General features: G+C 45.6%; 1 pseudogene; it reads left to right on the top strand.

The window, feature by feature from the left end:
• The first annotated feature begins 12,713 nt into the window (after window positions 1–12,713).
• LOC146204779 (uncharacterized) lies at window positions 12,714–16,896 on the top strand (annotated as a pseudogene).
• The last annotated feature ends 1,234 nt before the right edge of the window (window positions 16,897–18,130 follow it).

Raw genomic sequence — 18,130 nt, 5'->3', positions numbered from 1 at the left:
AGTTACCGGGCCGTCGCCACCATCCGATCGCCTGCGGATTCCGTCCGCTTGTTAGCCCTTGTGCTCGGCCTGCACTGCCAGATAACCACTTCCCAGCAGTGACCGTTCCTGTTATGCTCGTGCGGGCCGCGGACGCCGTCGCCACCTGGCACTGTCTACCTTTCCTTCTCAAGACGCGAAGGCCGAAAAACATGCACCGGAGCCACAGTAGGACGTTCGCTTTGTGTTCATTGTTCTGGCAGGTTATACAGAGTTCCTCGTAGCGTGCGTTCGCGTGTTTAATCTCGTGGCGTGTCCTCGCCATAGAAAAGCGTGGCGTGGGCACTTAAGAGCGGCCAGGTTTTCTGCTCGGGAGGTTCCTGAACGTGCCTGGCTCCATTAACTACATCACAGCTACCTTGCGGCTATGCCAACTACTACCACTACTAATACAATGCTAAGCTCAAGGAGCGGACCTTTAGCCGCAGTCGCTGTGATTTCTCCCCTGCTCACTGTGGACAGTCATAACTGTTCGCGGTTATGAACATCATAGTTTATCGCTCTTGCAGCGCTGCACCATACTGCGCTGCGCTGTTTTGTCTTCTTGGTGTTTCCTGCGCGTGCCGTTGTGTCGCTGTGCTGCTTTTTTTCTGGTATGCTTTTTGGCGCTTGATGTTTTTGTGATTTGCTGTTGCGTCGCCTTGCTGTCTTCCCTTGTGCTGTATTGTCGTTGCGATGTTTCTTGTGTGCTGTTCGAACGCATGCTGGTTTTCCGTGTGCTGCTCTTTCGTGTAACACTCCTTCCCTGAGGAAATATATTCGCGGCATTTCCTGTAGAGATTTCCGAGCACCCTTCAAATGCATAATTTACTAATTTACAGAGCAATACATTCCTGACTGCTGACTTCACATCGAAATAAAATAAATTTTTCGACCGGTCAAAATTACACATATGGGTTCATTATGTCCTTAACTTATTTCCCGATTAAGAAATTGAATTTACCTGGACATAGTCTGCTGAAAAAAAAAAAGAAAACCGATGGTCTTTTGCTGTAACAGTGTGGCCCTGATGCAATGCAGGGGAAACGTAAGCGGAGGCGAGTGGGTCAGAGGCGGTGATAAGATATTTTGTGAGCGATGTCGTAGGACTGGGCTTGAATTGTATCAACAATTGATTTGTTCCGAAGGCTTTGTAACCAAGCTGGTAATAATGAAAATTCCTCTGGTCGCAACTTTTTGTTCGCAGTATTAGTGAAACTTGATTGGAGATATTCAAACAGTGCACCAAAACTGCCGATATGAATTCATGTTTCTTACTACCTGGTGACGAAACGTACAACAACACTGTGCTGTGTTTCGCCACCAAGAAGCATTGCAAGGAGCATGCATCCAGGTGGCGCTGCGCACTTTACCTTGTTCGATGCTCGTTGAACTGTTTTGGAACTATGGTCAGCATTTCGTGAAACTGCAGTTATGGCGTGTCTGAAGCTGAATCCTCAGCAAAGGAGTGAGAGAAAAAAAAATAAAACGGGTGGCAGCAGGAAACCACTTACTGTGACTATAATGCCCCAGGTAGGATTCGAACCAGCGGTGGCACAAACAGGTCACCTTCTTTTCCCCTTACTGTTGAGCACTCTGTCATCAACTGCCGAAACCTGGTGGTGGCAGTGGTTGATTTATTTTTCTTTTTTTTTAATAACCAAAAAGAAGGAAAATAGTATTGCGGCCGCGGCAAATGCTATCTAAAAAACTGAAGCACTTGAGCTGCGGCCGGCGGGAAGGAAAAGGGGGTAGGGAGAGGATAGCGAGGGGAAGTAGAGAGGGGAGCGATAGGAAGAAAGGACAGGGGGAGCTTTGTACATTATTTACAAAGTAAAGACGGTGGTCAACGAGTTCGCATCGCTCGCGCGCAAGTGTCCGAGCACTGTCCACAAATGTCTGCGCGCGAGTGGCCACTGCAATTGTTTACAAGATATAAACGTATATATATAATACCATTGATATATATAATACCATATATATAATACCATAGTCGCGCGCACGTAGCGTCCTGTCGCAGACAGATCGCGCGCGCGACACAATGCACCAGCTGCCGGGGTGGGGCGCCCGGCAGCATACGTCCAAGGTAACACGCACGGAGCGTTCAGGTCACGCACGCACTACCTGGCGAAGAGCAAGCGAGGCTTCAAGCCCGCCCGCTCGATGAACGCACAGAGGCTCACCATTGCCCTGTCACGGGTGCGCGCACTGCCTCGCGGCCGCAGGAGCGTCTCGATGCCGTCCGGGATGATACCGAGCGCCCTATAAGACGCGAGCATCTCGCGACGTGGCTCTGCGGATGCGGTACAGCGAACCAGCATGTGTTCCAATGTCTCCACTGCACCGCAATCACCACACACGTCGCTCGACGAAAGTCCGTGGCGCACCCGTCTTACCCCGGGCCACACGCAGCCGACGCGCACTCGGATGAGCATTGCACGCTGTAGGCGCGACAGTGAGCGCGCGCCGACAGCAGGGATGCGCTCTCCTCGCGCGATGCGTGGGTCCGGGTGTTGCTGACGGAGGTGTTCATAGACTACCGCGCGCACGTCCTCCTAAGCGAGAAGTTCGTCGTTGGGAGGGAGTTGATGTGCGGCAGTGGCGAGTTCATCGGCTTGCTCATTGCCGTGTATTCCGCAGCGGCCGGGCACCCACTGCGCGAGAATGCTGCACTTTCGCTCTGCGAGGTGCTCGAGGCGCTCGCGGATCGCGCACAGCAGTGGTGTGCCACGGCCGGGAGTCTGCAGGCGGCTGAGGGCGGCGCGGGAGTCACACAGCAGTGCACACCTGGGTGGTGGCGGAAATAGGTCCAGGCCCAGACGAAGGCCCAGTAGTTCCGCCGTGGTCGAAGAGCCCAGGTGTGTCACTCTTTGCTGGCGGTGCAACTGCAGGGCAGGGATGGTGGCCGCTGCGGCGAGGGAGCACCTTTCTCTCGCCACGGAGCCGTCAGTGAAAACAAGCAGATGGTCGCTTAGTTGCTCGTGTATGACGGCTCTGGCTAGCTGTTGCACCGCACAGAGTGGTGTGCTGCGTTGTACCTCTCGCGCTGCACCTCTCGTGCCGCATGTGTAATTGGTATCTCTCACGCTGTGCTTCGTATACTGTCGTCTTCATCACCTTTTGCCCGTTCATTGTCCGCCGTATATGGTCACGATTATCTCGAAGAAAATGTGTCTAAAAGGAAGACACAAAACAAATTCACTGTCTCACTGCTCAGTGTTCCCTTCCTGCAAGAGTTTCACCACTCCTACGGCGTGGCGGCTTTTGAAGACTGCGTCCGTGGGCCCATATCACTGCCCACAGCTGCCCACCCACGCGTACAACCGCACCTTCAACTACACACCGGTACAAAGGCACCTCGGACATGCGAGGCTGTCACCTTTCAACACAGCACCCTGCCCTGCCATGCCCCCCCCTCAACACAATGCGAACATATCAACTATTAGGCTGCCTGTGAGGCAAGTAAAGTTAAGTGGTGTCCGTTCTGTTTTTTCCCAAAGACTTTCCTTAGGCTTCCTCACCAGAGGGGCTCCGGACGCCGAACATGATGACAAGATTACTGAGGGATTATTTAAAATTCATCACAGAGTTTGTTAAAAAAAATAACATCCTCCATCTCTCCCTGTGTGGCTTTAGGAGAGGTCTGTTTACCGTTACCCAACTTGTTGAGATCCTGCATGATTTCGTTAAACCAATTAACGACCAAACACAAATAGACGTAATTTATGTAGACTTTTCTAAGGCCTTCTATCGTGTCTGCCATGCAAAACTGTTATAAAGCTGAAACACATTTTAGGGGATGTGCGAATTGTTCACTGGATAAGCTGTTATCTTATCGCCACCAGTTTGTTCAGTACGGTGCCTACACTTCCTAAATTGCATCAGTCCTTTCGAGTGTGCCTCAGAGCTCCGTTTTAGCCCCTATCCTGTTTCTTCTGTTTATAAACAACATAACTAGCAAGATGGAATCTAAGATTAGGTTATTCGCAGACGAATGTGTCCTGTATAGAGAAGTGCAAAAGCATCAGGATCAAATTGCTCTTAACAAGGATTTTAATTTGATAGTCCAATGGTGCACAAACTAGCAAATGGCCGTCAACCTTAATAAAACAGTATCAATGTCAATTACAAAAAAGAAATTCAAGCTTTGTTTTCTGTACAGTTGCGACAATACCATCCTGAACTCTGTCGCTGAGTATGAGTGTTTGGGCGTCGTGATATCATCAGATATGGGATGGGCGGCTCATGTGGACCATGTGGCAAGCAAAGCGATGCGAAAGCTACTGTTCCCGAAAGGGACGCTGCGCTAATCTACAAAGGATGCCGAGCTTTTGGCTTATGTGACGATTATAGGCCCAACAGTTGAATACGCGAACATGGCATGGTTTCCGTTCGCCCCAAATCAAATATTAACAGTCGAAGCTGTTCAGCGAAAAGCCGCGCATTTTATAGGCGAACCGACTCGCCGACGCAGATGCTGACCGAGATCGGTCTTCATCCCGTCGAGCGATGCTACAAAGTGGCAAATTTCTGTATTTCATCCTGCATAACAAGATTGAAGTATATCCTGAAACCTACATTTCTTTTCACACTTGCTGAGAAACCCGTCATAAGCATCAACTCCAACTCCAAGCATATTTATGCGCTAATAACGCATACACTTTACTGTATTTCCCGCGAGCTGTGCGGGACTGGAACTCTCTACATCAGGCAACGATCTTACAGTCCACTGTCGACAAATTTATTGAACTGGCCGGAAAATCTGCATTGGCAACCACGAGGAAGTGATGACATCATTAATGTCTTTGGTTTACTCTCTATTTATAATGTTAACCTGTGATGGCGTCAACCTCTGAATGACTGCATATATCATTTAATTATTTCATTGTCTCTGTTTTTTTTATTGTAAAGTCTTCGATTATACCCTTCTGTACATGTATGTGCAAATGCCTCTATGTGCAAATGTATACGGGCCCTTGTAACCCCCTCCAAAAAAAATCCCTAATCGGGATTCACAGAATCTGAAAATTAAATAAAAATAAATAAATTATTTGAGCGGTTGTGCACAAATTTTTTGCACAGTTACAAGTTTGGGCACATCTAGATACACTTGCAGCAATATGCCAAGAAAAAAATAAATCAACAACAACAACTTGCAACTGGCTACCAACAGCAGAGAGCCCTTCTCGGCGTAGTCGAAGATGCCCGGCATCTGACCGTAACCCAAAATGTTAGAGTGGACTCCCGCACTCAGGTATAAAGCATTAGTGTTCAGGCCACCTTGAAATCACAACCAACAAACAACGGTGGGATTGGTTACATTCTTTCGGGACGCCGCCACGCCATTGCCACCAAGGCAAGCAGCGGCCGCCCCTAACGGCAACACCCGCTACGCCAGCGACCCTCGATACAACAACGCGAACGAAGAAAGGGGGCCCGGCTCGGGAGGATACTTTTGCAGGTCCCGGTCGCATGAAAATATTCGTACTTCTTTTGAGTATTTCACGCATCGGCTGAATGTTTTAAAACGAACCAGCTTCTGCATACATTGCATTGCTTTGAAGAACGAGCTTGACTGCTTTGGATGAAGGATATCACAGAGACATTGCGAAAAGCACTCGCGTTTCAGCCAGCCATCTCCAGTGTGAGCCAGAATGAGGACTGTAGTTTCGGTAAAGGACTGAAGAAAGGTTTTGTTTGGTACTGATGTTGCGCCCTTTTCTCCACCTTATCCTTCCTTATGTGCAAGGAGCAGCGAAGAGAAAGAGGCATCGAGCGGGTCGAACAATCGCAATCTGAAGGAATAAACTCGTGTCGCCTGGAAATTTTTCATGTCGTGGTGTTTCTCAAAGGTGCGCCGAAACTTTGCGTCTACCGCCATATATTCCAGGGTCTGTGGTGAAATTGACATGTGTATACTGCCTCTTAAGATGCTTTAAATACCCAGAAAGCAAGCAGTCACAGGCAGCCGCAAGGACAGCTTTCGTGACCTTCTGAAGCCTCCAGTGATTTCCGAATGCCATAAGTGTGCATTTTCAAGCAACGCACCTTATCCTGCCGCATCACCTTACACAAAATATTCTTGATCATACGAGCAATGAGACAACTGATGGCAGCGAATTTAGGCATGTGCCAAATATCGGACAAGATTATGCGCGCAAAATTCGCTTACACCTTCTTTAAAATTGCATCACATGAAGAAGAACTTTTCAGCGTAAGTGACATTTTCAGTTCCAGTTGGCCACCCTCATTGATGGCGTCTCACTTCAGCTCGGCTCGTAAGGTATTCGATTCCCAGGACAGCGAGAAATTATTAAAAGGAAGAATGACCCCCAGTGGATCGAACACCTCGCTCAGACAAGGTAATAATTTTATTTTTTGCGTTATAACTGAGCCCTTCTATCAACAACAAATTCTATATTACCTGAATATTATTCAGTAAACAATAAATATTAAAGGAGATGGAAAAAGCATTAAGGTCATAGTAATCAAAAAGAGTTTGGATGCGAGGTACAGTGCTTCTATGCGTTTCCTTTCCTTCTTCAAAAAGCGCTGATACCTGACAAGTTTCACAATAAGATGCTCGCAGTGGCTTCCGAAATTGTATCCATCTGCTTTTCTTTCATCTCTGCAAAGCTTTGGTTTTCATTCAACCACTCAAATAAAGATTGCAAAAATGTATGTAAGCAGGGTGAAGCGATTCGACAGAGACGGTATCTTGGGCCGTTTGCCCAGATTATCCTGAATTGTTAACGGCATTTTTCAGCGATGCCGGGGGGCTGTATCTCCTGGATACCTCCTAGAGGAAACCTCAATTACACCGCTATAAAGGCTCCTTGCGTTGGACGTTATACATCGTAACATTCATTAGGGGAGCTCCTTCACGCATTCGCTACTTCTGACTGACTGCGCTAGACTGACTGCGTAAAATTGCACAACGCGTTATAGGACGCTGGAAAACTGCTCTTTCCTAAGAAAGAAAGGGAAATGTTTCGAAACGGTTAACACATCATATGCTGCTAGATGCGCCGGAGCGGTGTTTGTGGAGATAGGAAAAGAGATTTTTGCCAGCGTGCTTTAGCTCAGTGCGTAATCACTTGCCTCGAGAAGGGAAACGACATGCTAATCTCCTGGGGTTACCTCTGAATTTTTTACCAAACTAGAACTGAATTTTTACCATACTGTTTTACCAAAGCCAGAAAACGTGAGTTAGTGCGGTACCGGTAGTGGAACTGAGAAAAAAAAAATACGGTTCAGATACCGCGCGTTTATGTTGACATAAAACATCCAGAATCTGACGGAGCTTACCCGACAGTTCCAAGGATATTAGTAGATTGCAGAGCGCGGATAAGTTAGGCTTCACTGGACTTTTTTAAGCAAAGGTCGTCACGCCACCAAGACGTCCTTTTTTTTTTTCTTTTTGGTACCTGTGACTCGAGCTTGAAGCCACACGCTATGCAAGGCAGACATTCCTCAGTAGAGACTTTTTTTCAGTGTGATGGATGCACATGGTACCGGTCTACTGAGAAAATTTTCACTAAATGATTGTGAGGAGTAGGTACCAAATATTAGCTAATTTTAGAAACCACAGTGTCTTTATTCCGAGTATTCGCGATTATTCAGCTACCGCTGTAGTAGAAAAGATAATTACGACCTTGATTGGCGTACATTAGATCCCAGATACTAAAACTCTCATCACGACTATGGAAAACGTTTGGCACCGCCTTCCAAACTTGCGTCAGAAAATTTGCTCAGCAAAGAAATGACAGTATAGTGCTTGATAATCAAGTAAGATATAGGCTTCAAATAATATGAAATAAATAATCTAAACAGAACTACCCATGTCCTTACAGATAGTACCTTCCATAAAAGCGTTACCTCCTGAAAACAGTACGCACTACCTACGTATTCCAGCTAATAAAAGCGCAGTGTTCAAAGAATATTGGAATTTTAACCTAACGTTATGGTTTTCCGTCCGACCATTAAAACCATAGCACAATAACTGCTTGAAGGTCCCAGCTCGTCCAAGTAATACTTGCTCTACACCATCTATCTGTTTATTTCTTTTACAATATTCAGGCGGAAACTGTGCTTTCGATTGCTTCGTGCGCTTTTCGGCAAATTCAGTGGCATCTTTTGTGGTCGAATCTGCCAAGTCACCGTTATATTTGTTCCCTCTCACGTTGCGCTTCAACTCCAGCATGAAACACAATTCAAGTATAGATCAGCTATTTACGAGCTACATGCCCTATCTGTATATATATATATATATATATATATATATATATATATATATATATATATATATATATATATATATATATATATATATATATATATATATATATATATATATATATATATATAATTGTATGATTGTATAATTATATAGCTGTATTGTACACAGCTGACTCCCGGCCGGCGCCTTGGGTGGATCGACGGCTTGTCCCTTTGTGCCTACCATGCTCACCGTGTGTGTGTGTGTGTGTGTGTGTGTGTGTGTGTGTGTGTGTGTGTGTGTGTGTGTGTGTGTGTGTGTGTGTGTGTGTGTGTGTGTGTGTGTGTGTGTGTGTGTGTGTGTGTGTGTGTGTGTGTGTGTGTGTGTGTGTGTGTGTGTGTGTGTGTGTGTGTGTGTACACGTGCGTGCGTGTGTGTGCGTGTGTGCGTGTGTGTGTGTGTGTGTGTGTGTAAGGTTTTTTTCACTCTTGAATAACCTGTAGCAACCAAGTACGTTTATTTACTTATGCTATATATATATATATATATATATATATATATATATATCGTAGTCAGTTCTTTCCTTCCGCTGTCACTAAATTATTTGTAGGGGATGCGTTGGTTCTATAATGGCCTTGGATGCTATGCATGCAAAGATGTTATGCTGCCTGATATGGTACCTAGGTGGCCTCCGCTCGAAATGCACTATTCAGACAAGAGAAGTGGAGTAGTTCATCGACATTTATTTCCCTTGAGTGTGACGGTTTTGTCATCACTATCATTTGTGACAAGTCAACAGTAGGCGAGAGTTTTACACCACATGATTCGAATAACAGATGTTTCAAATGTCCAGATAAACGAGTAATGAAGCATCGTTGACATTCATGTACCAAGCACATCGCGCAGCAAAGTGAAGAGGAAGCAGAAACCTTGGATGACTGGCCCACTCAATTGATTCGAAGAAACGGCGAGCCTATTCACTATATAAGAAAGGCAAATCAGTTAATGCTTTTAATAAGCTTAAAGAACTAACGCTGTTCTATAAGACAAAGCTACATCAGTGCCGCAAACTTTTTTTTGACAACTTAGTTTCTGACTTCAAAAGTAAAAATAAAAAGAAGTTCTGGACATTCATGAAACTCTGCGGTAAAGATAAGGTGGATGTGCCTAATTTGGAGCATGGGGGTTCGTTAGTGGGCAATGATTCTGACAAGGCGACACTATTCAAACAATTTTTTCAGTCTGTGCTTAATCCCGCACAGCCTCCTCTTGATCAAATTACTAGTGATCAATAATTGACTATGCCGCAAGACGAGGTTTCTATTAATGGTATCTCAAGACTACTTGAAAAATTAGGTGTGTCAAAGGCTACGGGTCTTGACGGTATTTCAACCAGGATATTAAAGCACTGTTCTATTATCGTGTCAAAGTACCTTTATGTGATCTTCACTAAGTCACTCTTAGATGGCAAACTTCAAGATGACTGAAAGATTGCCAATGCAGTACCTACATTGAAAACTGGAGTCAAATCAAACGTGTGAAACTACCGACCAATTTCACTGACTTCGGTTTGTTGTAAAATTCTTGAACATATCCTGCATTCAACAATAATGAAACATCTTAGCTCTTTAGAATTTTTCAACAATAGTCAAAATGGGTTCAGGAAAGGATTTTCTTGTACAACTCAGCTCATTGAATTCTATCATAATATATCATCGGCAATTGGCAGTAAAGGTCAAATCGACTGCATATTCCTGGACTTTTAAAAAGCTTGCGATACTGTGTGTCACTCAATACTGCTACAAAACATTGGTCGGCTAAATATTAACCCTTCTGTGTTTAATTGGATAGAAGACTACTTAAAGTGCAGGAAATAGCGGGTATTAGTAAATGGTAAGTGCTCTATTCTTGTGGCGGTCACGTCGGGAGTGCCCCAATGATCTGTCCTGGGACCACTATTGTTTCTTATTTTTATAAATGATATTAATAAAGGGATGAAGTCTCGAGTGCGGTTGTTCGCGTATGACTGTGCCTCATACACCCGAGTGTCAAGTGAAATGAACTCCACACAGCTCAGGGATGACCTCAGACGCATTGAGAGTTGGTGCAGCATCAATAGAGTGTCCCTAAATGTTAAAAAATGCGTTCACGTTTGCTTCACTAGGAAAACTAAAAATAAATCATTGTATCAATATTCCCTCTATGGACAATTAATTCAGTCAAAAGCGACGTATAAGTATCTAGGTGTTATTTTGTCCGGGGATGGTTTAGCAAGAAATGCAGGCAGATCCCTCAGTTTTCTCCAGCGCAATTTAAGACATGCGCATAGGAAGGCTATAGAGGCGGCGTACCAAACATACGTCAGGCCCATCTTAAAGTATACCTGCCCTGTGTGGGATCCGGTTTACAATATTCAAGTACAGATGCTTGAGCTCATACAATCTGCCGCTGCGCGATTTGTCCTTGGCCTCTACGACCGCTTCCTTAACACAAGTAAAATAAAAAAAAATGGGCTAAGTTTCATTAAGTGAATGCCGCAGGGCTCTGCGTTTAAAGCTCTTTTATACAATCTATCATGGTCAAACAGGAGTTTCATCCAAAGCATATTTGCACCCCCCGCATTATGTATCTTCACGAATTGATCATAGTCACAAAGTGCGACCGTATAGTTGAAGGACAACCCAGTAAAAAAAAAACTACAGAACTGTGTCAAAAATACAACAAAATATCCTGTAGTTCTGTCGTAACCATCAAAATGTTCTGTAGTTCTGTAGTTTTTCTGTAGTATATTTGTGTTGTATGTAGTTCTGCAGCACTTTTCTGTTGTAACTAGAGAAAGTTCTGATGTTACTACAGAATGTTCTGTTGTCACAACAGGTGTCTCGTCAAAAACCGCACAAAAATTTTGTCGTAACATCAGAAAATTTTCTGTAGTTTTTTACAACTGGGAAACATTTTCCAGTATTCTTTTTTTTTTTTTTTTTACGAACCATCAAGGAATGGAAAGCGCTGCCAAGTGAAGTAGTGAGACGAAGCACGGCGGATTTGTTTTATAAAGACTTGTATCCCCCGCAATAATGCCTTATTGAAGCTGAGGGTTTTTACTGAATAAAGAAGAAAACTGGCAAGGGCTACCTATCTTATTTATTTATTTATTTCAAATACTGCAGACCGTGTATGGTCATAGCAGGAGAGGCACAAATAAACATTGTTCATGACATGAACTGACAAGCATGTGCAGATAACATTACCAAAAAAAAAAAAAGGAAGAAAAATCGTAGTCAGAAGCGAAGAAAGAAACGCATCAAAATACAAAACGAGAAACTCATTAAATAAGGAGGTGACGCTCCAGTTCTCGTAAATTACCGGAAAGAAAAATATGAGAAGGTAGAGCATTCCATACGGATACACTTTCAGGGAAAAAGCTATTTGTAAATGTGCTTGTGCGGGGGAAAATTAGTAGCAGTGCGTTTTCCTACTTGTGTCTAGTCTTCCTCTTGTAAAGTCAGTTTTGACGCATGCAGGGATTTTGCCTTGTAGGCAGGGGTTTAGCAAGGTGACGTGAATAACCTTTCTTCTGGATTCCGAAGTGTGTATGTGTGGCGACACACTTGCGCATATTTCACGGCAGCCTCCGTCTTGTAATCATCCGACTCAGCGTAACACGGCCACACGTTGGACTATGTTGCCGATAAAACACAGCGCCATCGCTGTGTCACCCGAGGCATGCGTCATCGACGGTGGCTACAAAAACAGGCTGCCCGGCTGGGAAGCTTGGCTTTTTCTTCCGCTACTGAGACGAGCGTAGCGTTGGTATATTCGTCCGCTGCTGCCGCTAATCGAATAAAGAGTTCTTACATTTTGGAGCACAGTTCTTTGACGCCCGTTCCTGGATTTCGCGTCGGCCTCGTAACCAGCTCCGCCCCCCTTTCAGCCCCCCAGCTCAGCTCCCCTCTTCCTGCGTGGCGCCGACCGCGCGTGCTATCTGATTGCTGCGCGCGCTTCCCCGTTCGCCGCTGCTTAAACCTATCCCCCACCCCCTACCCCGCTCTTACCTGCGTGGCGACGAGGGTGCTGTCCGGTTGCCGAGATGCCGGGTAGCTATCAGCGGATCACGGTGCGTGCATCCCAAGCTGAAACGCAGAGTCCCGTTCTCCTCGCTTGCTAGCGGCGTCAGCGACATCAGTCGTCGCGCAACGTTCCAATGGGCCCACGTTCTGCCTCCTGCAACCTCCCGATAAATATATGGCTCTCTTCATTTCTTCGACCAAACAACTTCTTTCATGACAACCAAGAACTGTTAATGGAGTGTTTCATGAAGAAATACGAGTGAAAAATTAAAAAAAAAAAACTGTTGTAATTGTACATATGGGTCTTGCTCGAAATATTTGCCCCAATCTATTGAAAAGGTGAAACAGCTGATGAGCTGCGCCCAAATTTCGCATTAGGAAGTAACGTAATCGTCGGCAAACTTTTTTATGTTGTGATTAATCCTTCAGCAGAAACGACATCCCACATCAAGTGACCCGGACAACGGACAATAACGCATCGCCATCAACGAGCAAGAGCGACAGCTTCAGGAATGGCGCGGCCAACTTAGCGCTTCTGTGCAGCAGCATCCTGCCGGCTCCGCCGAAGACATCAGAACCCAGGCAGACGGCATCCCGCACGCTGATCCGCACGACGTCTGGAGTGTCGCTCTCAAGCTTCCGCCGTTTTGGCCAGACTCGCCTGAGGTATGGTTCACCAATGTCGATTCCCAATTCTCTCTCGAACGCATCACGCAAGACCGGACCCACTACGATTATGTCGTCGCCCACCTCGATGCCCGCTACGCCAACGAGGTCCGAGATATTCTTGCCAACCCACCAACGGCCAACCTTTACGAACACCTCAAGACCGAACTTATCCGCCGCCTGTCACTCTCGAAAATCCAGAAGGTGCGACAACTGCAGTCCGCAGAACTTGCCAAGCGCAAGCCTTCGCAGCTCCTCCGCCACATGCGTGCTCTCGCGGGCAACATGGAAATCCAGGATTATATACTGCGAGCACTTTGGCTTCAACGACTTCCGCCGCACATCCAGGCAATTCTGAGGCTCAGCTTACGCTACCTCTCGATCAACTTCCCGGGATCGCTGATCGCGTCATCGAGGTCTCTTTGCCGCAGTTGTCGCCCACCGTCCAGGCTGTCGCCGCACCGCTGAACACCACAGAGCTTGCGTGCTGTATCGACGATATCAATCGACAGCTTAGCTCCCTTCAACTAAGCCTGGATCAACCCTAGACAGCGCGACTCCCACGAAGCCGTGACCGCAACACCACCCCATCGCAGCAGCCTGGTGACGACAACCGGTGCTAATACCGTCGACGCTTCGGAGACAGAGCATGACATTGTCGACCACCCTGCTCCACTGGACTTAAGGGAAACGCCAACGACGGCTGCGAGCTGCCAAATTACAATGCAGCGGTTCTTTGTCGACAGCGGTTCCGACAACTAAAGCGAAAAATAAAGCGGAGAAAGCGCATGAGAGAAAGGAATCAAAATAAAATTTTACACCTATCTTCAATGCTTAAACTGAAATTGCTGAAAGCAAAATATTAGTACTTATTATAAAAGCTTACGCAATTTATGAAAACTTTCCCGCAGCGTTTTTGGCGCTCCCTTTTAACCTCGAATGAAAAAATAGTGTTTGTTACAGAGGATGGTTCTGTTATTACTGATAAATCAGAAATTGCTAACAGGTATACTGCTTATTTTCAATCGGTATTTAGCCCTTCAACGTCCTTGCCCCAGAATTCTAGAAGTGAACTCTGTTCCCAGCCGTCTGACATGCCAGATATTACCTTGTCCCAACAAAGTATTTTTTCCCTCCTCCTTAATTTAGATACAAAAAAAAAGTCTTCCAGTCCTGATGCTACTTCTAATGAGTTCCTGAGGCGGTACGCGGAATGGGTCGCTAATTATTTAATTATTATATTCATTGCATCTCCAAAGCAACATTCCTTACCAAATGACTGACTGCAGGCTAGGGTAGTACCAGTACACAAATCTAGAAGCAAGCACACTCCTCACAATTACAGACCATTTGCACTTGTTGCAAGATACTTGAGAACGCCGTGGCCAACTGATTGATGATGATAAGCTCTTTATTTACTCCCGAAGAAGGGGAACCAGCCGAAAGACTGGTTGCACTGTTTAGAGAAGGTCAGCAGGGATCCCTTGGGACTCTGCGGCCTTCAATGCGCGTAAAATGAGCTAGTGCTGTTGGGAGAGCTCGGTGCTACGCAGGAGGGACTCCCACGCATCCATTGTAGCTGTATTGTCTGTGTTGTGTCGTGTACATGTCCACACCATGTGAATGAATATGGCCGGCTGTGAGCAGTGTTCGCAACTAGGTGCAATTAGATTTGGGAAAATTTTGCTATATAGCCATGGGGGTTTGGAAAGGGTCCTGTTTGTATTTTACGCCAGTGGACGGCCTCGCGCCGGGATAGTTTCCGGTGTGCAGGGGGGTATAGACACCGTTCGAGCCGATAATGCTGGAGGATGTCCGTGTATGTAACAAGGCGTAAATGAGTGCCTTGGGGAGTGTCAGAGGAAGCGGCAGGCTGAGGAGGGTGCTCCGCCCGGTAGCTGAGTTCTCGGGCTAGAGCACGCGCCTGTGCGTTCCCGCTGAGTGCCTCATGGGCTGGGGACCATATTAGAAGACGAGGTGTAGACGGTAATTACCCAAATACCTTGAGGACACAAACAAGCTAAATCCCAATCAGCATAGTTTCAGACGGAAGCTGTCTACTGTTACTCTGCATGATTTTTCAAAAAAAAAAAAAAAAATAAACGACTGGAATCAAGTGGATGCAATTTTGATATACATGTCTATAGTATTTGACCATGTGCCGCATGATGAACTTCTTAACAGGCTGATTAAACTTTGCATAAATAGACATATTGTACACTGGATAAAAGCTAACCTCACAATCAGAACCCAGTTTGTGGAGGTAGACAGCACGAAATTTGACATCCTGGGTATGCCATCAGGTGTTTCTCAGGGGTCTGAGCTGGGGCCCATATAATTTTTGCGTTATGTCAATAACATTGCAGCCTCACTTCTCATATTAGAGTCCGGCTATTTGAGGATGATTGTTTAGTTTACTCAGTCATTTCAAAGCCAGTAGACCAGCTGGCATTAAATTCGGCGTTGAACTCTATTAATCAATAGTGCACGACTACCCAAATTAAAATTAATTACACAAAAACGCCATATATTACAGCGACAAACAAAAATAAAAGAAATTTTTTTTTCACTTCGTTATGAAATAGAGGGGCGACTTATAACACGCGTAAGCTCTTTTAAATATTTAAGCGCTACTGTATCCTCTAACCTAAGTTGGAATTCACACATTAATAATATGTTCAAAAGCCGGAAATAAGTTGTGGTTTATTAGACGGAAACTGAAGCTTACTTACACAAAAGCAAAATTAACAGACACAGCACCACAGCACGCGCGCGGCTGGCGTGTTTATTTTTATTTTCCGCCGCTCTTTTCTCTCTGCGGGAGCGGCCGGCAACCGGTTCTCTGGCAGCCCCCCCCCCCCCCCCCCCCTTTTCCGGGGACAGCGCGGAATGTACAATATTGTATTATACTCCTTTACCTTTTAGTCTAAACTGTCCTTTCTCCCTGTGCTCACCTCTTTGATTTCTTCTACCTGTCTCCTTGCTATCCCTTTATTTCCGCCGCCGCAGTTCAGGTGCTTCAGCCCTTTTCGAAAGCAGATACCGGGGCAGGCAAAAAATCTTTTCCTTCCTTTATTACTGATATTGGGCCGATGGTTTCTGCTGCGTGGGATACCGCTTGTCTGGAGAGCCCCGTGAATGAAAGAAAGGTACTCCTACGCCGCCTCACAGCCAGCTAGTGCAGGCGTTTCTATGGGCGAGCCTTGCATGTGCGCTTGATTTCGATGTATGTATGATGTTCACTTGCTTGAAACTGCCTTTTTCCGTCTGAGGGATGTTCCTTCATAGTTATTTTGACATTCCGTGGAATTATTTCTCTAGAGGTAACCTGAATGACCGCTTAATCGTTATGGTGCTACCAACTGTCTTCACAAATCATGGATAGCTACTTTCTGATGTAAATTTTAAGATCAGGAAAACCACTCTAAATTCTGGCAATTTTTGAAACCACTGAAGTGTGCTCTGTGTCATCTGCATTCAGAGACGCACGAGAGGACTGTACGAACCTGCTCAGCTTCCAACATATGCTTCAGGTGTTACATGTTGCGGCACAAGTCACAATATGCAGTATTTTATTTTTTAATTTTATATGCTGTGTTGTGGCCAAAGGAAGTTTTGTGGAGACTATATTCTATTTTTATTGGGGGGAAAGTTATGCCAATCATAGAAAGTCAATGGCGCGCTTTACGAAACATTAAACGACATACACATATTGTGATCTTAAAAACAAATCTTTTACTGGCGTAGCTGTAAGCGAAAGGCAGAAATGCAACCAGTAAATAGTAGGTGGGCTGAGAACACTATTACTACAGTACAGTACATGGTCTCTTACCACCCATTTTAGGAAGTTCCGTTTTTGGAAGCGCTAAAGGACGGTGCAGGCATCTTGTCACGAAGTGATGACAAGGCCCTCGGCAACAAATGAGGAGATTTGATCTTCACCGGAATCAAGTCTTTATTGGGCTGACTTACGCCCGCAAAAGAACTGAACTACTCGGCGGCGGTGATATAGCAACAATCGTGCTCGGCGGTCGTCGAACAAAAAATGCCCGCCAAACCCGTCAACGCTCAATTTAAAGGCTGCGAAGAAACATCTATGTGAAGCCGCAAACGGTAACGAGAACAACCTAGAACATTGCCGAAATACAGGCGAGTGGCCGGAATCTTCGAGACACATCTTGACGCATCTTCGGCAACAAAGTCTAGCCACGACGAGCATCAACAGACAAAGAATACAGAATTGGGGCGGAATTACGGACTCCGCTCACAAGTTTGTGAGCGTGACGACAAAATTACGAAGCTGTGACGCAGCCTTGAGACGTCAATCGTGACGAGTATGCGAAATCGTCCAATTACCAGCGACTTTTAGCGTGGCTCCGCCCTAGTAGTCCCGAATCCTCGGCAAACGTTGATGCCACAGTGTGGCACAAAACTGAGCAGGGACTGTCTCCTAACTTTTTCTAACACGACGCAACTAATACGCAATAAATAAAACAAACAAAGGTTTATTTTGGCAAGATACTATTTTTAGTATTGATTAACATTGAGCTCAAGTTGAAGCGTTCTTAGTTGTGTAGTTATACTTGCTATTAGGTAACTTTTGTTGCCGCGATGGTGCGCGGGCGGCGTCATGGCGTGCACATGGCGGCCTGCAAGCAAACAGCTGATTCCCCGAGAAGGTGCTGCTTTTTTTAGCGTCGTCGGTGCCGGTGCAAGTGCCGTGAGCATGCTGAAAATCTAATAGAATGCAGTCGAAGTTCAGGGCCTGCAGCGATAAAATTTCATGGAGCGCTTGACACGGAAATGGACAAAGACAACTTGCGAAGGTGTTTTCGGTCGGCGCCTACTAGCATCGATGAGAAAAGTGCTTAAAGTGCAACGTGCAGGCTCCGTGGTTCTATTTGTTTCTCTTTAGGAAATGCAAGACGACTGTGAAGCATGTAGTGTAGGCCAAAATGAAGCTCTGTCCTTGCATTATCATCTGTTTGTATGTAGCTGGATAGTTTAGGAAAGAACATGATCATGGGAATGCTTCCACCCCTGCCGTGACTGAACCCGAAGCCTTCATTCACTGCAGTGCCACCGTGACAGGGCTTTCGATGTAGCTTTCATTGTAGTGTGCTCTGTATATTTTTTTTTTTTGTTCTCATGACTGAGTT

This window comes from Amblyomma maculatum, chromosome 1, assembly GCF_055883805.1.
Source record: "Amblyomma maculatum isolate TAMU_Amacu chromosome 1, ASM5588380v1, whole genome shotgun sequence".
Classification (NCBI taxonomy): Eukaryota; Metazoa; Arthropoda; class Arachnida; order Ixodida; family Ixodidae; genus Amblyomma; species Amblyomma maculatum.
Note: the sequence above shows the minus strand (reverse complement) of the source record. Positions and strands in the feature narration are given on the sequence as shown.